This window comes from Symphalangus syndactylus, chromosome 9 (genome assembly GCF_028878055.3).
Source record: "Symphalangus syndactylus isolate Jambi chromosome 9, NHGRI_mSymSyn1-v2.1_pri, whole genome shotgun sequence".
Lineage (NCBI taxonomy): Eukaryota > Metazoa > Chordata > Mammalia > Primates > Hylobatidae > Symphalangus > Symphalangus syndactylus.
The window spans coordinates 17,069,912-17,084,036 of NC_072431.2; the positions used below are offsets into that span (position 1 = coordinate 17,069,912).

At 41.1% G+C, this 14,125-nt stretch overlaps 1 protein-coding gene across 7 annotated transcripts in view; it reads right to left on the reverse strand.

The window, feature by feature from the left end:
• The window catches only part of MIPOL1 (mirror-image polydactyly 1), a 381,774-nt gene extending 373,950 nt beyond the window's left edge, over positions 1 to 7,824 (reverse strand). For 4 of the 7 annotated variants that reach the window (XM_055291493.1, XM_055291496.1, XM_055291492.1 and 1 more), the window contains exon 1: positions 7,655 to 7,824. The gene's annotated coding sequence lies outside the window, so the exon portion shown is untranslated. The remainder of the gene's footprint in view (positions 1 to 7,654) is intronic. The other 3 variants (XM_063645930.1, XM_055291495.2, XM_055291494.2) reach the window with 1 other exon arrangement.
• Between the last annotated feature and the right edge of the window lie 6,301 nt (positions 7,825 to 14,125).

Below are 14,125 nucleotides of genomic sequence, written 5' to 3' on the forward strand. Positions count from 1 at the left end.
TATTAAAAAAAAAAAAAAAGAAACTGAATGTGTTTAACAGCAGCCATGTCACCTCTTGAAAGCTTTGTTGCTTAAAAATTTCTCCCACTGGCTGGGTGCAGTGGCTCATGCCTGTAATCCCTGCACTTTGGGAGGCCGAGGTGGGTGGATCACCTGAGGTCAGAAGTTCAAGACCAGCCTGGCCAACATGATGAAAGCCCGTCTCTACTAAAAATACAAAAAATTAGCTGGGCGTGGTAGTGCGTGCCTGTAATCCCAGCTACTCAGGAAGCTGAGGCAGGAGAATCACTTGAACCCAGAGGCAGAGGCTGCAGTGAGCCGAGATTGCGTCACTGCACCCCAGCCTGGACAATAAGAGCAAAACTCCGTCTCAAAAAAAAAAAAAACTTCTTCCATCAGATATCCTAAATCATCTCTCTCAAGTTCAAAGTTCCACAAATCTCTACGGCAGGAGCAAAATGCTGCCAGTCTCTTTGCTTTTGCTACAGTTCTCAACAAGTTCCTCATTTCTATCTGAGACCACCTCAGCCTGGACTTTATTGTCCATATCACTATCAGCATTTTGGGCAAAGCCATTCAATAAGTCTCCAGGAAGTTCCAAACTTTCCCACATTTTCCTGTCTTCTTCTGAGCCCTCCAAACTATTCCAGCCTCTGCTTGTTACCCAGTTTCAAAGTCACTTCCACATTTTCGGGTATCTTTTCAGCAGCACCCCACTCTACTGTATTAGTCCATTTACTGTGTTAGTTTGCTTACTGTGTTAGTCCATTTTCACGCTGCTAATAAAGACACACTTGAGACTGGGCAATTTACAAAAGAAAGAGGTTTAATGGGTTCACAGTTCCACATGGCTTGGGAGGCCTCACAATCATCGTGAAAGGTGAAAGGCACATCTCACACAGCAGCAGCAAAAGAGAATGAAAGCCAAGCAAAAGGGGTTTCCCCTTATAAAACCATCACATCTTGTGGACTTATTCACTACCATGAGAACAGTATGAGAGAAACCGCCCCTGTGATTCAATTATCTCCCACTGGATCCCTCCCAAAACATGAAGGAATTATGGGAGCTAAAATTCAAGATGAGATTTGCGTGGGGACACAGCCAAACCATATCACTACTTAACACATTAAACCCAAATTCAACAGCTTAAAACAATACACATTTGTAATCTCATAGTTGCTAAAAATCAGAAATTGAGTGTTGCTTAGCTAAGTCCTCCAGCCCAGGGTCTCTCACAAGGCTGGAATCAAAGTGTCAGCCAGGGATACAGTCATCTCAACATTCAACAGGGAGAGGATCTGCTTCCAAACTCTCTCGGTGGTCGTTGGCAGGATTAATATCCCTGAGGGGGATGGGCGCAGTGGCTCACATCTGTAATCTCAGCACTTTGAGAGGCCAAGGTGGGCGGACCACGAGGTCAGGAGATCAAGACCATCCTGGCTAACATGGTGAAACCCCGTCGCTACTAAAAATATAAAAAATTACCTGGGCGTGGTGGCACATGCCTGTAGTCCCAGCTACTCGGGAGGCTGAGGCAGGAGAATTGCTTGAACCCAGGAGGCGGAGGTTGCAGTGAGCCAAGATCGCACCACTACTTTCCAGCCTGGGCGACAGAGTGAGACTCCATCTCAAATAAATAAATAAATAAATGCCTGAGGGTTTTTAGACTAAGAACCTCAGTTCCTTACTGGCTGGAGGTCCCCTTCAGTTCCTTGACAGGTGGGCCTTTTCACAGGTCAGTTCACAACATGACAGCTGACTTCCTCAAGGTGAGTGAGCAACAGAGTGCCAGCAAAAAGGGAAGTCATAGATTTTGTAATCTAATCTGAGAAGTGACATCACACCATTTTTGCCATATTCTACTAGAAGTGAGCCTCTAGGTCTAGTTCACCCTCAAGAGGAAGGAACTACACAAGAGTGAATACCAAGGTCATTTTAGAAGGCTCCCTATCACAGGTAGTATAATGGAAAAAGCAACTGGAATAAAAATCAGAAAAAAATAGGTTCTAGTAACTATGTGACTAAAGTGAGAAGGCAGCCTAAATGACCCCTACGGTCTCTTGGTAGTCTTTTGAAAAAGATTACCAGAGATTAGAGATACTTCATCAAAATGCCTCATTTCACAAAAGAAAGCTGAGTTCCAGGAAGAGTTAACACAAACAGGTAGTAAGCCACACTTATTTTGCTCTCATGCCCAGTGCTCTTTCCACTATAGTAAACTGTTTTTGTAATTAATGCTCTAAAACAGTTCTATCTTCCCTTTATGATACTCTCAAAATCGAATAAATTCAATAGAGAGAATAATAATACAATGCTAACAATAACAAGAGCAGCTGCAATTGATTAATCTTGTGCATTATCTCTTTTTCTCTCATCAACCCTAAAGCCATCTCTAGATGGTACGTGAAGTTGCAAGTGAAAGTGAGTCATCTGCCCATCCCCAGTCCCAGGTAGCTGCACGTACTAGTAATAAGATTCGCTGGAAATAAATTATAAAAGCAACAAATAAGCAATAGACAAATACATTCACCTTGAACACACAGTCACCCTAAATACGGTAAACAAGATTAAATGTAACCTAAATAGAGTATCTAAAAACTGCAACCAGAAAAGGCAAGGTTTGTTAGTAACGAAATCCTAGAAAATTGTCCCAGAAGTCAACAATGGCAATGTAGTGCAAGCAATATCCAGGGAAGAAGGTACTGTCAGAAGCTAATGACTAAAATTGGACTCACAAATACATCCTTACTAACATGAAAGCATCACCTAAGGTTGATGGCACAAATTAAATATTTGTGCCATATAAATTCCCTATTTGCTCCCTTATGAAGTCTGAAGCCATGGAGGGAGGGGACTCCCCTATCTGAGAATCCCTTCTACTGGCACATGCCCTTTATTACCCATAATAATTTGTAGTGACTCCAAGTTGATTCAAGGAGTGCCATGAAAAACACTGCATATGAATACAATTGCTTTGTGTGGGACTTATAAAGCAGGAAGGTATTTACATTAGTCATTGTGTGTGTGTGTGTGTGTGTGTGTGTGTGTGTGTGTGTGTGTGTCTAATGAAATGCAGTATGTACTGGATCCAGAATTTCTATATAAGAAAAGCTTACTTTCACGCCTGTAATCCCAGCACTTTGGGAGGCCCAGGCGGGTGGATCATGAGGTCAAGAGATCGAGACCACCCTGGCCAACACGGTGAAACCCCGTGTCTACTAAATATACAAAAAATTAGCCGGGCGTGGTGGCGGGCGCCTGTAGTCCCAGCTACTCGGAAGGCTGAGGCAGGAGAATGGCATGAACCCAGGAGGCAGAGCTTGCAGTGAGCCGAGATCGCGCCACTGCACTCCAGCCTGGGCGACAGAGCCAGACTCCATCTCAAAAAAAAAAAAAAAAAGAAAAAGAAAAAGAAAAGCTTACTTAACTGCAATGAATTGATAGTGGAAGGTGAGGCCCATCTTAAATCTGCGTAACAATCAACTAAGACTAAAAAAACCAATTATACATATCAAAGAAAGGATCACACTGACGAAATTACCCTCACACCCTTCATTAGTATTAGCATATATCTAAATGTGCACTAAATTCACTTCTATAAATTACTTAAAAACAAGAAAGGGGCTGGTGCAGTGGCTAATGCCTGTAATCCTGGCACTTTGGGAGGTCAAGGCAAGAGGACCTGAGGCCAGGGGTTGGATACTAGCCCGCGCAACAAAGGTAGACTCTGTCTCAACAAAAACAAAAAACAAAATAGCTAGGTGTGATGTTGAGCACCTGCAGTCCTATCTACTTGGGAGGTTGCAACGGGGAAGACAGCTTGAACCCAGGTCAAGCTTACAGTGAGCTATGATTGCACCACTGTACTCCAGCCTGAGTGACAGAGCAAGATCCTGTTTCTAAAAGCAACAACAAGAACAACAACAAAAACCTAGAAAGTGTTAGCTAAAAATGTTAACATGGATGGTGGGCTGAACAGTATTAAAGTAAAATTTTGGGCAATACTGAGCAAAAGGCAAGGGGCCAAGAGTAAAAGATGATGAACTGGGGAGCCCAAAGGGATATTTAAGGAAGAAAGGACCTCCATCCTGGGAAGAGGTGTCACAGTTGAGCTTCATGGCCCAAGTCAATGGCTATTACTTCCTATATCATGAGTACACTCAATCACTAGATAAAAATGTCAGAAAAGCCATCCCAAGATGGAACAGCTCAAAGACAATATGTACCTCAAAATATTACAATAAGTATATTATATATTTTTATATATTTTTACTCAAAATATCCAGAACTGTCTAGATATTCATCCTTTTCTTTCCTAGCCTTTTAAATAATATCAAAGAAAGATTGTCTCTTCTTTCTTTTCTCAATTCTTACCTCTCTTCTGTTCTTCAGATTTACAGGGTGAGGAAAAAGTGGGAGAAGTAAAAACAACTCAGACAAGAATCAAACTGACCTCCAATTAGTCTTAAGGTAAAACTGGTAAACCAAATAAAGTATGTTTAGAGATCTGAAATTCAACACCAAAACACTATAACACATGCTGCTTTACAATACTGGCCAGGTGCGGTGGCTCATGCCTGTAATCCCAGCATTTAGGGAGGCTGAGGAAGGAGGATCACTTGAGCTCAGGAGTTTAAGACCAGCCTGGGCAACATGGCAAAACCCCATCACCACAAAAAAATTTAAAAATTAGCCAGGGTATGGTGGTGTGTGCCTGTAACCCCAGCTACTTGGGAAGCTGAGGTGAGAGGATCACTTCAGCCCAGGAGGCAGAGGCAGATGTGAATCAAGATCGCCCCACTGCACTCCAGCCTGGGTGACAGAGGTATACCCTGTCTCAGAAAAAACAAAAAAACAACAACAACAACAAAAAAAATACACACACACACACACACACACACATAGATAGATACATAGATAGATAGATAACGTATTATGGATCTATATTTCTCTAATATAGCCCATCTCAGTTACTGATTTCACATCCAACCAATTGGCAAAAGATTGAACAAACATTTTTCAATAGAGCAGGGGTTAGTACGCTATGGCCCACAACCCAAATCAGCCAGTGGACTGTGTTAAAAAAAAAAAAAACAAAAACTAATTGGGAAACCATTAGGTTGAGACAGCTCTAGCACTTTGGGTTCCTATGTAAATAAACCAAAACCCAACTCAATGTAAACAGTAAAACTAAACTTGAGTTTAATCAATCAGAAACCATCGACCAACTTCCAACTAGAGACATTCCACTGTTACCAATCAAATATTTTCTTTGTCTGTTTCCATAAACACCTTATAAAAGTTTTCCCCTCACACCCTTTTGGTGGAGTCTTGAACAACTTGTGGTCTGGTGATACCCAATTTATGAAATTGCTGAATGCTCACATAAACTCTAAAATTTTCATGTGCCTAAAGTTATCTTTTAACAACTGTTTTTGTATAACCCATGAGCCAAGAATGGTTTTTACATTTTTAAACGGTTGGGAACAAAGAAAAGAGGAAAAAAACAGAAAAGAATATGTAACAGAGACTGTACAGCCTGTACAACCTAAAATACAGGTAGTCCGAGCTTCACACATTACTTGGTTAACTGAAACTCTACAAAGCGAGGGCTGCCTACACTTATTGTCTGGTCTCTTACAGAAATAAAGGATATCCAAATGCCAGTAAACACATGAATATGTGTTCAATACCATCAGTCATTAGGGAAATTATGGGAAAACCCCAATGTTATGTCACTATATTCCTACTAGAATGGCTAAAATGAAAAAGACAATGTGAAATGTTGCAAGCATTTAGAGGAACCAGAATTCTCAAGCTGCCACTGAAGTATAAATTGACACAATATGAAAAACTTTTCAGTAGTGTATACCACAAACACATATCTGTCTATCCTGTAACACAGTAATCTTACTAGTAGGCATATACGCAATAAAAATGTATACATGGCCAGGCGCGGTGGCTCACACCTGTAATCCCAGCACTCTGGGAGGCTGAGGCAGGTGGATCAGCTGAGGTCAGGAGTGCGAGACCAGCCTGACCAACAAGGTGAAACCCCGTCTTTACTAAAAATACAAAACTTAGCCAGGCGTGGTGGTAGGCACTTGTAGTCCCAGCTACTCGGCAGGCTGAGACAGGAGAATTGCTTGACCCCGGGAGGCAGAGGTTGCAGTAAGCCGAGATTGCGCCACTGCACTCCAGCCTTGGCAGCGGAGCGAGAAGAAAAAAAAAGTGTACATAATTTCATCAAAATATTTCTAAAAATCTTTATAGCAGCCCTATTGGTAATGGCCAAAAACTAGAAATACTATACATACAGCATGAGAATAACAAACTGCTACATAACTTGAATAAATCTCACAAATAAAATATTGAGCAAAAATTAGAAACTAAGGACTAAATACCATATTACTCCATTTATATAAAGTAAATAATAGGTGAAATTCATTGATAATGTTAGAAGTCCAGATAGTGATTACCTTTGGAACCATGAAGTGGGGCTTCTGGGATGCAATAATGCTCTTTCCTGATCTAGATACTGGATACATGGGTATTTACGCTTTGTGAAAATTCACTGAGCTGTACACTTATGATTCATGCACTTTTCTATATGTCTTTATACTTTAAATATTAACGCAACAAAAATATCTCTATAAACTCTATGCCTTTGAAGGAAAATTGTATACATCTCCCATTCATTTTGCTGATTGCCGTCATTACCTCCCATCAATGACACGTCTTGATTCCTATTCCTTACATTAAAAATTAAACTGTTTTAATTAATTTTATTGGCATACGATTGCATAGAATGACTATGTAATTGTCATTTTAGATTAACTCCATACCAGATCACAAGGAAAAACTTTGAAACGCCAATAACTTGTGATAGTATATTCAAGTTATCTGGGGAAGAAAAAAACACCTCCTTGAAATGTAGTTTTGTTTGGCCCTTTGTTTTGGCTTATTTCTATCTACTACCACTGTGATTTAACCTGCATAAAATGCTCAAAGGAGCTTTTCCAAACGCTTGTGTTTGTGGAAAGTTGTTCCTTTCTACCATACTTGTCTAATAATGCGGCTGTCTTGTTCCATCCATCCATAGAGCTTAAAATGCTTCCCAAACGTTGCACCGGGCCCAGGGACATTGTGAAACGAAAAAAAAAAAAAAAATTCTAACTATCTTTTTACAGCGTGGCTCAGCGCGCTTCGCCCACACTTCCACGTGTGAGAAATGAAATATAAAACGACTCTCTCATGGGCATAGAGTCGATGAGAGGTTGAGCGAGGACTGGAACCTTCTGAGTAACCGCTACTTGAGGGAAAAAAACAAACAAAAACAAAAAAAACATACACCTTTGAATAAATGCTCAGCTGCTCAGGTCCAGTATTTGGAAACTGGAGACAATACCAAAACCGTACCCGGAAACAGCTGTCTGCCACCTGAGGACCCCACGACACTGACCTTCGAGGGAGCCCCATCATCGAGGGAGCCCCATCACTCCCGGCCACGCGGGGTCAGCCTTCACTAAGTACGGACTCCGTGCGGCCCCTTCTCCTTCTCCAAGGAAAAGTCTGCGGCCGAAAACTCCAGGGCTGATCTGTGCCCACCACTATCATTCTCCGTCGCCTAAACCTCCCTGCCCAACCATTTACCTGAGACGAGCCTGGCATAGCCCGAGGGAGTCGACACTGCGCGCTCGCCGAGTTTCTCAGGCCGAGTGCGCAGCCACCGCGTCAGCCAATCGCCACTGCCTCAGAGCCTCCTGGCTCGAGACTCACCCACAGACGACCCGGCGGAGGAGCGGGGCGGCGCGCGAGGGCCTACGGGACGGCGGCGCGCCGCAGGGGAGAGCGCAGGCGGCGCGCACCGGGCATGCGCGTGCCGCGCAGCCGGGCCGCGAGGCGGGGCCTCCAAGCGAAAGAGAGAGCTTGGGAAGAAGGCCCGGGAGAAGTTTGGAGAGAAAGTAGTCGAACTTAGTCTGTTGCGGTGGCTGCCCTAACGGGACGCTTATGGTTGTCGAATCCAAGACGACGAGCGCACAATGCTCTTTCTCTTCTGAAAGAGCAAAACGTTGTCTGGACAAAACCTAATAGGATTAGAAGAGAGAGAACGCCGAACTAAAAACGGCGTCTTGTGGCCTCATACTTGGCCTCGTCGAATTTTCCCAGGATCTGGCGAAATTGTGGTTTCCTTCTTTGTGTGTGGTTTGGGATGAGAGGTGGGAGGGGCGTGTTTCGAAGCGGCGGTGGGCACCAGATCGGGCTCCGGTTGAGTGAGCAAAAGTAGTATCTAGATCCTGGCCAAAGAACGTTTCACACTAAAACCTTGGAGGTGGTGACTTTTTTTTTTTTTTTGACTGAAGTGCTGGAATGAGATTACGATATGTGAATCCTCTAAGAAAAAATGTTAAACCTTACAGAATTTAAAAATGTCCAAAGTTTTCAATTCGCTTACCTCCGTGAACTAAGAATGGTATAATTAACTGCTAGTAATTTAAATTTGGGTTTTTTGTTCCATAGTTCAGAATTGCTTTTATAAATGTCACTTTAACTCCTGTTACTCATGATTCCTTCAGACACCAAATACTTAGTGACCACATACTATGTGCCAGGTACTCTTCTGGGTGCTGAGTAATGAGCGATAATATTTTTTAATACACCCCAGAGAATAGGCATAATAAGAGGTGCTGACGGGTTCCTAAATTTGTGGTTAAAGTTAACGAAAGGAACTTATCCTTTACTAAGTGTACAAAAGAGAGTTTAAAAAACTGAAAAAGGCCGTGCGCGGTGGCTTACGCCTGTAGTCCCAACACTTTGGAAGGCTGAGGCAGTGGGATCGCTTGAGCCCAGGAGTTCGAGACCAGCCTGGACAACATAGCGAGACCTTGACTTTACTAAAAATCAAAAAAATTAGCTGGGCATGATGGTGCATACCCGTAGTCCCAGCTACTAGGGAGGCTGAGGTGGGAGAATCACTTGAGCCCCGGAGGTGGAGACTGCAGTAAGCTACGATGGCTTGCGCCACTGCACCCCAGCCTGGGGGACAGAGCATGACGCTGTGAAAACTAACAAAATGGAAAAGTTGGATGTAAATTAACTTGGAACAACAGAGGTTATAATAGTCACAAAATTTTCGTTATGTATGCTGTAATGAACAGACAGTGTTCTCAGGAAATTTGTTACAGATTCGGCTTTGAAATGCTTTTTTTTTTTGCTTCAGTCAGGATTTGAATCATATTTATGAACATAAAATACCACAAAAATCTATGAGACAAAAACAGAGTGTACAGTTTATCAGAGTAAATACTCCAATCGGGAAGTATATAGCTTGTGCAAAGGCTTAGAGCCGAATCAAATTATGTGTAAAACAAAGGAAAAAGTTGATTTTCCTGGCTAGGAAATAAGAAATAAAGCAGGATAGTGACTACCACAATGAGAACATTCAAACCATGTAATGAATTAATAGAATAAATTTAGAGAAAAATTATAATACTTTTCATTGAGTAAAGTTCATTTCCTCCTTTTTTTAAAGCCCATTATCTGGGTGCTTACAGTCTCCGGGATAAAGAGAAACCTCATATTTTCTTTTCTTTTAGTAAGCTGATTTTTTCTCTCTCTGTCTCTCTCTCTCTCTCTGTTGTATGCAGTGAGTTCAAACATTAGGACTAATTCTCCCTATCCTTTTTCCTTTTTTCCTAACATACCTGAAGTAACTCATTAATGTTCTTTCCCTAAACTTTTGATACCACAACAGGTAAGTTTTCCCCTGCTCCCCTCCACCACCACCATAACCAACATATCCATTTCTTCATTTTCTATTGTTCTAACAGTTGCCTGTCTATAAGAAATGAAAGAGATAAATTAGAGCTTTTTTCTTTTCTCAAAATGATTATCAAAGATATTGTCTATGTCCTCATCCCTCATATAAGCTGGGCTTTTGCAGAAATATGGATGAAGATGAGAAGAAGAAAATGAACCACTCTTTTGTTACAGGGAAAAAAAAGGAATGTCATATTATTAATATTATCAAGTCTATTAATGTCAGATCATTAATATTCTTAAGTCTATAAATATTAGGCTCCTGCAATGTGTCACACACTGATCAGTTCTGGAAATAAAATAATGAATAACAATTAGACACACAAGTAGCTGAGAATACCATATGTATTAATCAGGGTTCTCCAGAGAAACAGAACCAACAGGATATGTGTGTACACACAGAGACTGCATAGAGAGAGGGACAGTGATTTATTGTAAGGAAATGGCTCATGCAGTTGTGGACTTTTAGTGAGTCCAAAATCTGAGGGAAGAGGCAGGCAAGCCTCAGAAAAGAATTGTAGTTGGACACACATGGAATGTAATCTGTTTTATTCAAAGTCTGGTGATTTAAATGGTAATCTCATCAAAAAAACACCTTCACAGAAGCATCCAGGATAATGTTTCACCAAATATCTGTGCACCATGGCCCAGCCAAGTTGACAAAATTAACCATCACACTGTGCAAACTGAGAAATGGCTTTGGGAGAGGGGAGTTCAGGGGATGAGGAAGACAGAGCCGGGAAAATCTGAAGGAGATAATGCCTCCTGTAGTATGAATAAGACTTAGCAAGGTGAAGAGGTGAGGGTGGAGGTGCAGAGAAAACAGAATTCCTTATAAAGGAATCAATATGGGGGTGAGATACTGTAAGGAGCTATAAGCAATTTAGTATCACAGTATAAAATTTAACATGGAAAGTGGTGGGAAATGAAGTTGGAGAGATTATGAAAGGTCTTTTTAAAAAATAGAGTTGGGGACTCATTATGTTGCCGGGGCTGGTATCAAAGTCCTGGCCTCAAGCAGTCCTCCCACTTTGGCCTCCCAAAGTGCTGGGATTACATGCATGAGACACCATGCCAGGCAATATAAATGATCTCCTAATTAAGTACCTTGGACTTGATTCTATAGTCAATGAATATTGAAAGTTAAACAGGAGTGATGAGATTAGATTTACACTTTCATTCATCAATTTGGAAATACATTTCAGAATCAAAATTCTCAAGTTTGCAAGACTAGTTAATCTAATCGAAAAATGATAAAAAGGCTGGGCTCTGTGGCTCATGCCTGTAACCCCATCACTTTGGGAGGCTGAGGTGGGTGGTTCACTTGAGGCTAGGAGTTCGAGACCACCCTATCCAACATGGTGGGATCCCCACCCGTCTCTACTAAAAATACAAAAAATAGCCAGGCATGGTGGCACATGTCTGTAATCCCAGCTACTCAGGAAGCTGAAGCATGAGAATCACTTGAACCAGGAGGTGGAGGTTGCAGTAAGCCAAGATTGCATCACTGCACTCTAGCCTGGGTGACAGAGTTAGACCGTGTCTCAAAAAATAAATAAATAAATAATAAAATGTATGTGGTAAAGCAGGATAGATGGAAAAGGGTGGCTTGAAGAAGTAGGAAATAGTTTGCAAAATCTAGTAAATAACTAGTTGAGAAAGAGGAAAGTGTTGATGGTATTAAAGAAATTGGTGAATAAGTAAGTTCAGTTTTTGATAGAATGAGTTTGAATTCTAGGGAAGCATCTTAGAGTAGCTTTCCAGCAGTCACATGCAAGGAAGCATTCTAGACTGGGCTAGACATGAGATTAATTAACATAGATATTATGGATAAAGCTATTTTTCAAATTTTCAAGTCAGTCTCATAGCACTTTGCTTGACTATAGTAATCCTTTTAAAGGATATGAGGATCCTTTAGCTACTACCTGTCTAAAGGATCATGATTCATTTTTTAATGGGCTTTTTTCATGTACTTTAAGTTCTAGGGTACAAGTGCACAACGTGCAGATTGGTTACATTGGTATACATGTGCCATGTTGGTTTGCTGCACCCATGAACTTGTCATTAACATTAGATATTTCCCCTAATGCTATCCCTCCCCCATCCCCCCACCACCCAACAGGCCCAGGCATGTGATATTCCCCTCCCTGCGTCCATGTATTCTCATTGTTCAATTCCCACTTCTGAGTGAAAACATGTGACGTTTTCTGTCCTTGTGATATTTGGCTAAGAATGATGGTTTCCAGCTTCATCCATGTCCCTACAAAGGACATGAACTCATTCTTCTTTATGGCTGCATAGTTTTCCATGGTGTACATGTGCCACGGTTTCTTAATCTGGTCTATCATTGATGGACATTTGGGTTGGTTCCAAGTCTTTGCTATTGTGAATAGTACCACAATAAACATACGTGTGCATGTGTCTTTATAGTAGCATGATTTATAATCCTTTGGGTATATACCCAGTAATGGGATTGCTGGGTCAAATGGTAATTCTAGTTCTAGGTCCTTGAGGAATCGCCACACTGTCTTCCACAATGGTTGAACTAATTTACACTCCCACCAACAGTGTAAAAGTGTTCCTATTTCTCCACATCCTCTCCAGCATTTGTTGTTTCCTGACTTTTTAATGATCACGGTTCTAACTGGCGTGAGATGGTATCTCATTGTGGTTTTGATTTGCATTTCTCTGATGATCAGTGATGATGAGCATTTTTTCATCTGTCTTTTGGCTGCATAAATGTCTTCTTTTGAGAAGTGTCTGTTCGTATCCTTTGCCAACTTTTTGAGGGGCTTGTTAGTTTTTCTTGTAAATGTGTTTAAGTTCTTTGTAGATTCTGGATATTAGCCCTTTGTCAGATGGATAGATTGAAAAAAATTTTTCCTATTCTGTAGGTTGCCTGTTCACTCTGATGATAGTTTCTTTTGCTGTGCAGAAGCTGTTTAGTTTAATTAGATCCCATATGTCTATTTTGGCTTTCATTGCCATCGCTTTTGGTGTTTTAGTCATGAAGTATTTGCCCATGCCTATGTCCTGAATGGCATTGCCTTGGTTTTCTTCTAGGGTTTTTATGCTTTTAGGTCTTACATTTAAGTCTTTAATCCATCTTGAGTTAATTTTTGTACAAGGTGTAAGGAAGGGATCCAGTTTCAGCATTCTATATATGGCTAGCCAGTTTTCCCAGCACCATTTATTAAATAGGGAATCCTTTTCCCATTGCTTATTTTCGTCAGGTTTGTCAAAGACCAGATGGCTGTAGATGTGTGGCGTTATTTCTGAGGCCTCTGTTCTGTTCCACTGGTCTATATATCTGTTTTGGTACCAGTACCATGCTATTTTCATTACAGTAGCCTCGTAGTATAGTTTGAAGTCAGGTAGCGTGGTGCCTCCAGCTTTGTTCTTTTTGCTTAGGATTGTCTTGGCTATGCAGGCTCTTTTTTGGTTACATATAAAATTTAAAGTAGATTTTTCCAATTCTGTAAAGAAATTCAGTGGTCGCTTGATGGGGATCGCATTGAATCTATCAACTATGTTGGGCAGTATGGCCATTTTCACGATACTGATTCTTCCTATCCATGAACATGGAATGTTCTTCCATTGTTTGTGTCCTCTTTTATTTTGTTGAGCAGTGGTTTGTAGTTCTCCTTGAAGGAGTCCTTGACAGCCCTTGTAATTTGGATTCCTTAGTATTTTATTCTCTTTGTAGTAATCCTGAATGAGCGCTCATTCATGATTTGGCTCTCTGTTTGTCTGTTCTTGGTGCATAGGAATGCTTGTGATTTTTGAACATTGATTTTGTATCTTGAGAATTTGCTGAAGTTGCTTATCAGCTTAAGGAGATTTTGGGCTGAGACAATAGGGTTTTCTAAATATACAATCATGTCATCTGCAAACAGAGACAATTTGACTTCCTCTTCTTTATTTCTTTCTCTTGCCTGATTGCCCTGGCCAGAACTTCCAACACTATGTTGAATAGGAGTGGTGAGAGAGGGCATCCCTGTCTTGTGCCAGTTTTCAAAAGGAATGCTTCCAGTTTTTGCCCATTCAGTATGATATTGGCTGTGGGTCTGTCATGAATAGCTCTTATTATTTTGAGATACATTCCATCAATACCTAGTTTATTGAGAGTTTTTACCATGAAGGGCTGGTTGAATTTTGTCAAAGGCCTTTTCTGCATCTATTGAGATAATCATGTGGTTTTTGTCTTTGGTTCTGTTTATGTGATGGATTACATTTATTGATTTTAGCATATATTGAACCAGCCTTGCATCCCAGGGATGAAGCCCACTTGATCATGGTGGATAA